Here is a 9476-nt window from a genome sequence, read left to right as displayed (position 1 = left end):
CCGTCTTCGCCGCTCCTGTGGACATCGTTTCCTCCGTTTCTTTGCTTGGTGAGCACCCTAGTACCTTGAGACAGCTCTTGCACTAACTCTTTTGCACTAACCGAGCCTTTACATGCACTAACCAAGCCATTGCAAGCACATGCATGGGCATACCAAGACATACCACTGTTGTTGCTCGTATTCCACGGGCTACGGACCACCATTTCCCTCACCACCACCACTCGCGGATGCGCAAGGACCCCCTCTACATTTTCTCTTTCGCGCTCGAATCGATTCGGGCCACCGATCGTCGCCGGCGAGCTGAAAATCCAACTCACCCATGGCTGCCCCTTGTTTGAGCCGACCAGGGACCTCCTTCAGAGAATTCGACTAAAGCTAGAGTCCTATCCGAAAACAGCCTAGATACATATTACTGTAGCAAGGGAGTGCGGGTTGATTTCCTATCTTCTGAAGGCCTTTCTGCAAAACGCCCCTCACTTCAGAAAACGCCATTCACTGACATGTGGGCCCGGCTGGAATTAAATTTTGAAAACTGATTCTTTTTTTTTAGCTGAGAATGAACAAAACTTCAAAAATTTGTAGAAAATTCATTTTAACTCTGAAAATTATGAAACCAGTTTTGTTAGATCCGTGGAACTGTCAAATATTTTATAAAAATATAAAACTTGGTACTTTATGTAGAAACTTTTCCTTTATTTATGTTTGCCCTAAATATTGCCTAGAACTTGTTAAAATCCATAACAAATTAAAAATAGCTCTAAAAATTGTGAAACCACTTCTGTTAATTTTCTAAAATCATGCTCTATAATTTGTAAAAGGAATTTTCTTCACTTATATACATAAATATTTCTTAATAAAACTTAGCCTTTTTAAAACCTTCTTAATTGAAAAATGCATATCTCTCTAAAACAAAGTGATAAAATAAAAATTCATTCACTAGAGACCACCTGAGACCAGCACACACTCACTGCGTAAGTCTCGTGCATTTTCATGTATTTTTGGTTTTTATGTATTTTTTATTTATCATATACGCGTATTTTGAATAGAGGAAGAATACGTCGAAGAAGAAGAGGGTGAGTTTGTTGAAGACCAGGTTCAGGTGTTTGCAGACGAAGGCAAGTCAGCCCCTCCTTTGACTACTTTGATCCTATGTTTTATTAGGCTAAATGATTCTATTGCAAACATGCATACGTTAGCTAGTATTAATTTTGGTAAAAGAAATTATATAAATGTGGGAATGGTAGATATGACCTAATTGCTGCATAATACACCTTGAAATATTGAATCCTTGCTGGTTGTAACCATAGGGTGCTCTTGGATACAATTATTGTGTTATTTGGGATTATGCTATGCTTATATTGCCGCTATATGCTTATATATTCGGTTACCGCCTTACAAATTACTCATTTTGATAAATGTTATATGTGAAAATGGTTATTTTGATGCTGCTGGACAGAATTTTAAATGTGTGAGTATTGTGAACTAAAAATAGAGATAACTTGTTTTTAGACTTGGGCGGCGAGTGATGTACATATGGTGGTAGATGTGCACCGATAGGGGGAGCGTTCGCCCGGGTCGATTAAGGACCTCACTCTATGCCACCAACTAATGAAAACAGTACAAACCACATGTGCTAAGTATGGGCTGGCCATAACCTATTAAGTTAGAGTTTAGCCTTGCATCTTGGTACGCTGAAGAGTATGGGTTACCGGGTTTTGGTAACTTATCGGAACTTCCTATGGTTTGTGATTTGTTGAAATTGTTTAATGACATGTGGTATGTGATGATTTGAGCGGGCAGTTTGTCCAATACAACGGTGCCGTGCCTCGTGAGGGATTCCAGGTAGGGTTCCTTACGGCGCTTGGTTAAAGCATGGGCCCGCTACCTAGTGGCGCTACTTTGCTAGTAGCGTGGGTAAAACACACATCGTGCTGGTGCAAGGCTAGACAATAAACAATGTAACGGTTTCGTTATGACCTCTAGGTCACACTCAATGTGTAGAGTGTGGTGATACCGACGGGTATCGGATAAACTAGAGCGATTCATATCATGTGGGTTTAAAAGTTGTACAAACTCTGCAGAGTCTAAAACTAATCGATTAGCCGTGCTCACGGTCATGAGCGGCATGGTGAAGTGTCATGAGTATAGTTTGTGATTTTGATAAACTCTTGTGAACTTGGAAAATGGTTGGAATGTTTTGTTGGTGAACTTGGGTAAAGTTCGGTGAATGGTGACGATATGATGGTAAGTGGTGATGATCTACCTTGAGAGGTAGATGTTGTTATTTATTCATTTACATTACAAGCTTTACTTGCTCTATACTATTCTTATAAAATTTCCGTTGCGAAACATGTTGTGAACTAAAATTGGCATTTATGCAAAAATTTACCTACACACAGCTTATTCTTGGGTATGGCCAACATGTAGCATGCTAGGGTTGTCACCGACTTGTCAGTACATTAATTTGATTAATGTACTGATTTCTTGCTTTCTTTTACTTGTTTTTGGCTCAGACCCTGCTGCAGTTAATGACTGTTTGGATGAGTAGTTTGATGCAGCTTGTGATTTCCAGGATGGTTCTAACTAGAGATTTACCCTAGCCGGTTTGCCTATGGGCTTTTGGGTAGCACACTTACCGCATGAACCAATATGTATGGCTTGACGCTAAGTACTACTTAGAACTTATTAAGACTATTTATGCTTTATGCTTAGAACCACTTATGATTCGGATATCATGCTTGAGATAATTTATGTGAGACTATGTTGCATTCTTGGGCGACTAGTCCCACATGAGGATGGGTTTGAAATGGTTGAGTTAACCGAGGAATATGCCTTTGTTGAGATCGAGTCTTTGGGGTACGCTTTTGGTTGCCACCATCGAGTGGTTGACGGGCATATGACGTAGATGACTGGCGTGGCTATTCCAATGGTTATGTCTTCTATTTCATATCCGATGGCTTAGAGTCTTTGTAGTGCCATCTTCAAGACATGTCGTGTTCTGCGATGAGGTTGGATGGTTACTGTAACAATTTGGGTTTTATCTGAGACCCTATCCATCCAGATATTTCGCGCTGAATGCCTCGGAGAATTGCACCACCTGGACTTTGGGACGTCCTCGCAATGTAAATAAAACTTATATATAGTTGTTCTTAACGATCTAAAACCTAGAGTAAAAAAATAAACTACGATTAAAATTCTAAAATTAACTATAAATTTAAAATGTTCAAATTTTAGCTTATGATCGTAGGCAATAAGATGGGCCGGACTTGTATGAAGTTGCCGTACGTAATGCAAAGCCAGATACCACAAAATATGATCCAATCTGCCTCAAGTATGCAACAGTGGGGACTGTGGATTCCTCAGCCCATTACCTAGGCCCATTTGGATAGTAAGACTGCCTAACAATTCATTGGGCCTTAAATCCACAATGGGCCGACTTATGTGGCAGCACGATTATTTTTTATATATTTTATTAAAAATTAACAATATATATTTTTTCAATTCTTTTTTTTTTGTGCAAAACTAGACCCTGGCTAGTGGGGAATTATGTATAAAACTTTTACTGACTGGATGATAAATCTAATGTGTCGTCCGCTGATAACCCTGACAAACTATAAACACTTACTACTTCGTCCCAAAAAGAGACAATTTCTAGGTTTTATAGATTTAGCGTTTAACCATCCGTCTTATTTAAAAAAATTATTAAAAAATCAAAAGAAATTAATCATATGTAAAGTAATATTCATGTTTTATCGTGTAGTAACAATAAAATTTTAATCATAATTTTTTAAATAAGACAAAGAGTTAAAAATTCTATTAAAAAACTCAAAATTTCATTTATTTCAGAGGATGTTGTAAAAAATAAGGGCTATCGACCTTACATGCCGTGAGCATAGGCCGCCATCCTCCCAAGCGGCCAGGCCGACATCACATCACTCATGCACAGTGACATGCACGGTCATCACATCTACAACTACAGTAGCAGCCCTTTTAACTTCTTTCCAGTTGATTTACTTATATTCATAATTTTGTAGCATTGTCATACAAGACTTATATATGTCCGTTATAAATTCATCCCTATACGATATACGATATATATATATATATATATATATAGTATCAGCTTGTATCTAACATCATTACCAGATATATTTGATCTTTTTACCACGGTCCTCTCTAAGCATAGTATTGATCTTGTTGTCGGCGGATCTTGATCTCTAAGAATACCGAGTTTAGTCCAACCATATTCGATTCCCATGTCTCCTGACCATGCTAGATCTCGGCTTCTCCCTAAGATAGGCTACTTCTGTTCCCTAACATTGACCAAGGTTAACCTATAGTCATCTGCATATAAATACACAAACCAAACATCCTGAGTGCATTTATCACAATGTGGTCCACATTAGTCACACGAACCCACACCAATACTAACACATATTTAAAAATCAATCCACATTAAATAAATCATTGACAAAACCAATTGTTCATCATAATATATTAATGAGTAAACTACATCCACGATACACGAACTTGTGAGGTGAGTGCAATCTAATGCAACAACTTATAAAATACTCATTTCAACACAATAACTTGTATGGTGTGTGTAACCCATGAGTAAATTGCATGTGTACTGTCATTGTAGCAACATGATTACTAATTTCTTAAATCGATTGTGCAAGAATTTGTGAAGATGACAGGGACCAAGGAAAGTGTAAGATCATAAGCATGATTAATATTTTCTGATGAACAATTGGCTTGTGATTTGGTTTATAAATTGAATTTGGTTTGGAAACAATTAAGGTGTTGGTGCGAGTGTGTGTAACTAATGTGAGTCAGGTTGCGATATCTATGCTAGGAAACGGTTGGTTTGTCTCTAGTTGTACAGGTGAGTTGAGGTCAATATCGGTCAATGGCGGTGGGATCGTGACTAGGCTCAGGGAGGAGCTGAGGTCCGGACGATCGAGGATGCCAGGTGACGATATTGAATACGAGTTGGCACATGGTGGAGCAACACCGTGTGAGATGGAATCGTAACGGGCTTCACATGTTGTGTGTGTAAGCGTCGGAAAAATCGGGAAGTAAATCGGATCAAAACTAGATGAGAAAAGGAAAGGAATTTGCTACAGGTTCGGACACTGTAGCAGCGTCGGTACTGTAGCGCATGATACGGTAGCACCCGGATTACTGTAGCAATCGGACTACTGTAGCACGCCTGATTTTGGCATGTTGGATTTAATTAGGAAAACTAAGAGATGAGTCATATTAGTATAAGGAGTCCTACTCCTATTTGGTGATAGACTTTTCGATATAAATAGAGACCGAGGGGTGTGCCCCCGGTGTGCTTTTTGTGAGATTTAGTTGTTGATTCTAGATCGACGATTTTGATAGGAGTGCTGTTGGTGCACGATTCAATAAAGTCAAGATCATTCAATCTACATTTTCGGCTTTCATCTACTGGTGATTTTATTTTGGATTCCGACGATCCGATCGACGTCATAGGAGTGGCGCAATTCGATGATCTGTTTGGCAGCACTTGAGCGGCGCGATCAAGATAGCGGCGACACAGGAGCGACGCGATCAAGGTAGCAAGCCTGCGTTAATTTCTTCGACAGAGGTAATCCTTTATTCCGCAAAAGATTTTTGGGTTTTGTTTTTCCCTTCCATTCATCCTTCTCTGGTAGGTTTGTTTGATCTTGTTCGATCCTACAGAAAGATGGTGCTAAACTATTAATCTCCTAAGATCATAATGTTCTTGCATTATTTACCTATCATGGTTACTAAAAGCTTTGAATTTTACTCTTTTTTCTAATTTTAACATAATAATGTTGTAAATTTTAACAAGAGTGCTAGCTATAGCTTACCAATCAATCAAGCTATATACAGAAATATATTTGTTTAGGTATAATTTGCTTAATTTCTTAGTTGTATGGGCTGTTTTTGCCTTTGTATGCATGCATCATACAAATTATTGTATCAAAATGTTCATTTTTCAAGAAGTTATACTAATTTGCGCCCACCCTACAAGTTCATATACCATGGATGCAATTTACTCTATATTAATCATGTCATTGATCTTGCAACACTTAGCCACGTATTACCTATTTCTTCCTTTCTAATGTATTTTTAGTTATGTGACCGTAAATACTCATATTTTGAAATGGGCGGGGTATTTAGTTTAGGATCATTCGTGCAAAAATGAAGTACTCATGACATGACAAACATCATCTGATGAATGGCCACCGGTCCCCATGTAAAACTAGCTAGCTCCATTATTATTTAGCAACCAACTTACATGCTACAAACTTAGAATAACATGCACTCATGCATTGTACAACAAAAGTATGTTTAAATCCTAACTAGCTCGCTCTCAATCATGCCTCTTGATACTTCTTTTTGGGGGGCACAGCTTCAATGGCAGTGCCCAATGGCCACGCTGCTTCAATATAGTACTCCTCATACTTCACCTTTTCTACTAGAGTAATCTTCTTTGTTGACGCCAAACCTGAATACATCATATGGTGTACGTTCTCGATCAGGTACCATTTGCCAAGCATATATACATATATACATACGTATGAGTTGTACATATAGTAAATTAAGCATATATATATAGTTTGTCCATACCAAAGCCATAAACGAGCAAGGTGTATTGATATACGAGATCCATACATAAGTAGGCATGATCACGAGCTCTGGGGTACACTGCAAGGACCAGGACCTCATCCGCTCCCAGTTTCTCGCCAAGGGATACGTCGACGTCCTGGATGAGCTCTCCGACGACGACGACATTCCACTATGAACATGATCAACTCGTCGATTTAGGTCTAATCTGCATTTACACTTCACTGAATTTTGTCGATTTAGGTCGTTGTTCCATGTTAATCATACTTTAGAGTTAACAGTTCAAAAAAAAGGGCACTCGAGTGCTGCTGGTCATTTGAAAGACTGAAATCATGGGGGTTAACAAAAGAAACCAATACTTTGAATTGTTGTTGGGCCCTGCAGCATCAGCAAAACCAAAAATCATGGATATGGTCTACTACTTTTGTGCCCAGGAAGGCTCTTGAAGCTAAAGATTTCTGCTTTTGAAACCCCCGTAAGATGATGATCTCAAGGGATCTGCATAGCCGCGATGTAGTAACAGCTTTGAGCGCACTTTTGCACTGTGGCCAGCCCTTCTAACTAAGGCCCCGTTCAGTTTATAAAAATTTTGCCAAAAACATCACGTTGAATCTTTGGATATCTAAACAAAGTATTAAATAGACATAAACATTAAAACTAATTACGTAGTTACGGGAGAAACCGTAAAACTAATTACGTAGTTACGGGAGAAACCGTAAGACAAATCTTTTGAGCCTAATTTGTACATGATTAACTATAAGTGCTAATGTAACCAACATATACTAATGACGGATTAATTAGACTCAAAAAGATTTGTCTCACGGTTTCCAGGCAGAATCTGATATTTATTTTGTAATTAGACTACGTTTAATATTTTAAATGTGTGACCGTACGCGTCGATGTAACGTGTCTGCCAAAGATTTTTGTGCACTAAACGCAGCCTAAAGGAACATTCATTGAAGGTTGCTGAATTTTCGTGGTGCTCAAAAGTGATAATATTCCCTCCTAAGAAGCCTGTCCAGTTGGTGAGCATCGAATCGATCTCCGTTTGAGACGTGTTTGCTTCGAGTGTCTTCAGATCTCTGATTTTGGTTTGTTGGGACAGAGAATATTTCGAGATTCATCCAGATCTCTGATTTTGTAATTTAATAACCAACATGGAACTCATTTCTCCTTGACAATTAAGCTCATTTGCATGTTGGAGCTAGGCTGCTCAATTGCTTCATCAAGAGGTTTTGCTTGCTGTAAGCACCCAATCCTGCCATGAAAGACACCATTAATTACAGCATCATGTCCCAGGGTAGTACAGGCATATTTGTACACTGCAATATAATGTAACGAGAGAATTACCAGCAAGTCAATATTGGTTTCAATTCTGTAATACGTGCTTGAGGACAAGACAAACTAATCACTGCAGTGCACTGTTGAAACATCAAGAACGTACTGGTTACGTTCATGAGCAAAAACAAATTAATTAGCACTCCGTGATAGTCTCTTTGACCTACCAAAGTACTCCCAAGTTCCAACCTCTTGTCTCTCTCTGGGTATTGAAGCCCGATGAGATCCAGAAGAGCAGGAGTAAAGCAGCAAGCTGCTGGTCTTGTCCAAAATGAAATTGTCCTACATCGCGCTTTTTATTTCTTTATTATGCGATCCTTTGTGCGCCCCAGCTGAGGCCAACATTAATTCCGATTGTACATTTTGCACCGTGACAATAACATGGGGTCATCTTTATTTCTTTAAAAAAAGCCAAATAGCATATTTATAAATAAAAATAATTTATAAATAAAACTTTTATCTACGTGTTCATAGCGATATAAGAGCCAAAGCTAAAAAATAAACTTCGATAAAAAATCTTAAAATCAACTCTAAAATTAAGATTAAAAATTAAAAATTTGGGTTACAAGCCAAAAGATGAAGTGCACTCTCTTCTTAGTTATGCCTACGAACCAAAGTTTCAATTTTTAACATTAATTTTAGAGTTGATTTTAAAGTTTTTTATTAAAAAAATAGTTTTTAGCCTTTGCTTTCATATTGCTAAAAACACATATATAAAATTTATTCATGAAAGTAGGCGTAGTTTTTAAAACTTTACTCTAGGAGGTGATTGTTTGTTTTTTCTTATTAAAAAACAAACGACGTATTTGTATACGAAAAATAATTTATGGCTAAAATTTTTATATACGTATTCCTAGTGATATAAATCTGAAGGCCGACAAATAAATTTTAGCAAAAAAACCCAAAATCTATTCTAAATTTAAGGTTAATATTTAAATTTTGGTTTATAGCGAGAAGATATGGGCATTACAGTATAGTGTTGAATAGGTTTAGAACAATTGGCTTGTGTGGATGAATTAGGCTGACTTCTTTACGACCAACTTAGGATGAATCAATTTGCTCGCACAAATGTAGTAAGTTATTGACGCATAAGTAATTATATATATTAATTATTTTAAACTTATATAATAAGTTTATTTTATTTTTAAAAGAAAATATCAATTTTTTAATAAAAAACATAACTAATTATGCGCTAAAAACTTGCCTTTTTTTAATAACAAATTGGTCCGGTATGTTTTGGTTAAAAACTCGCCCTTATAGGCATACTAGCTAAATGCATCCAAGAGACGGGAGGGAATCGATATACGTACAGCAGTGTTTCTTTTTTCCTTGCATGTGAGCACGTGTTTAGCACAGATGTATGGACAGGATGTTTGTTGGCTTCTATCGAAGTGGATGTACGACCATACTATCAAATTATCAATGTACTACTTGGAGTACTCTTCTTTCTCCGATTCAATATTTCTTATCATTTTGGATCACCATACCATCTTTAAAATATATATTTGATCATGATT

Source organism: Oryza brachyantha, chromosome 11, assembly GCF_000231095.2.
Source record: "Oryza brachyantha chromosome 11, ObraRS2, whole genome shotgun sequence".
NCBI classification, from domain to species: Eukaryota; Viridiplantae; Streptophyta; class Magnoliopsida; order Poales; family Poaceae; genus Oryza; species Oryza brachyantha.
This window is presented reverse-complemented; position numbering follows the sequence as displayed.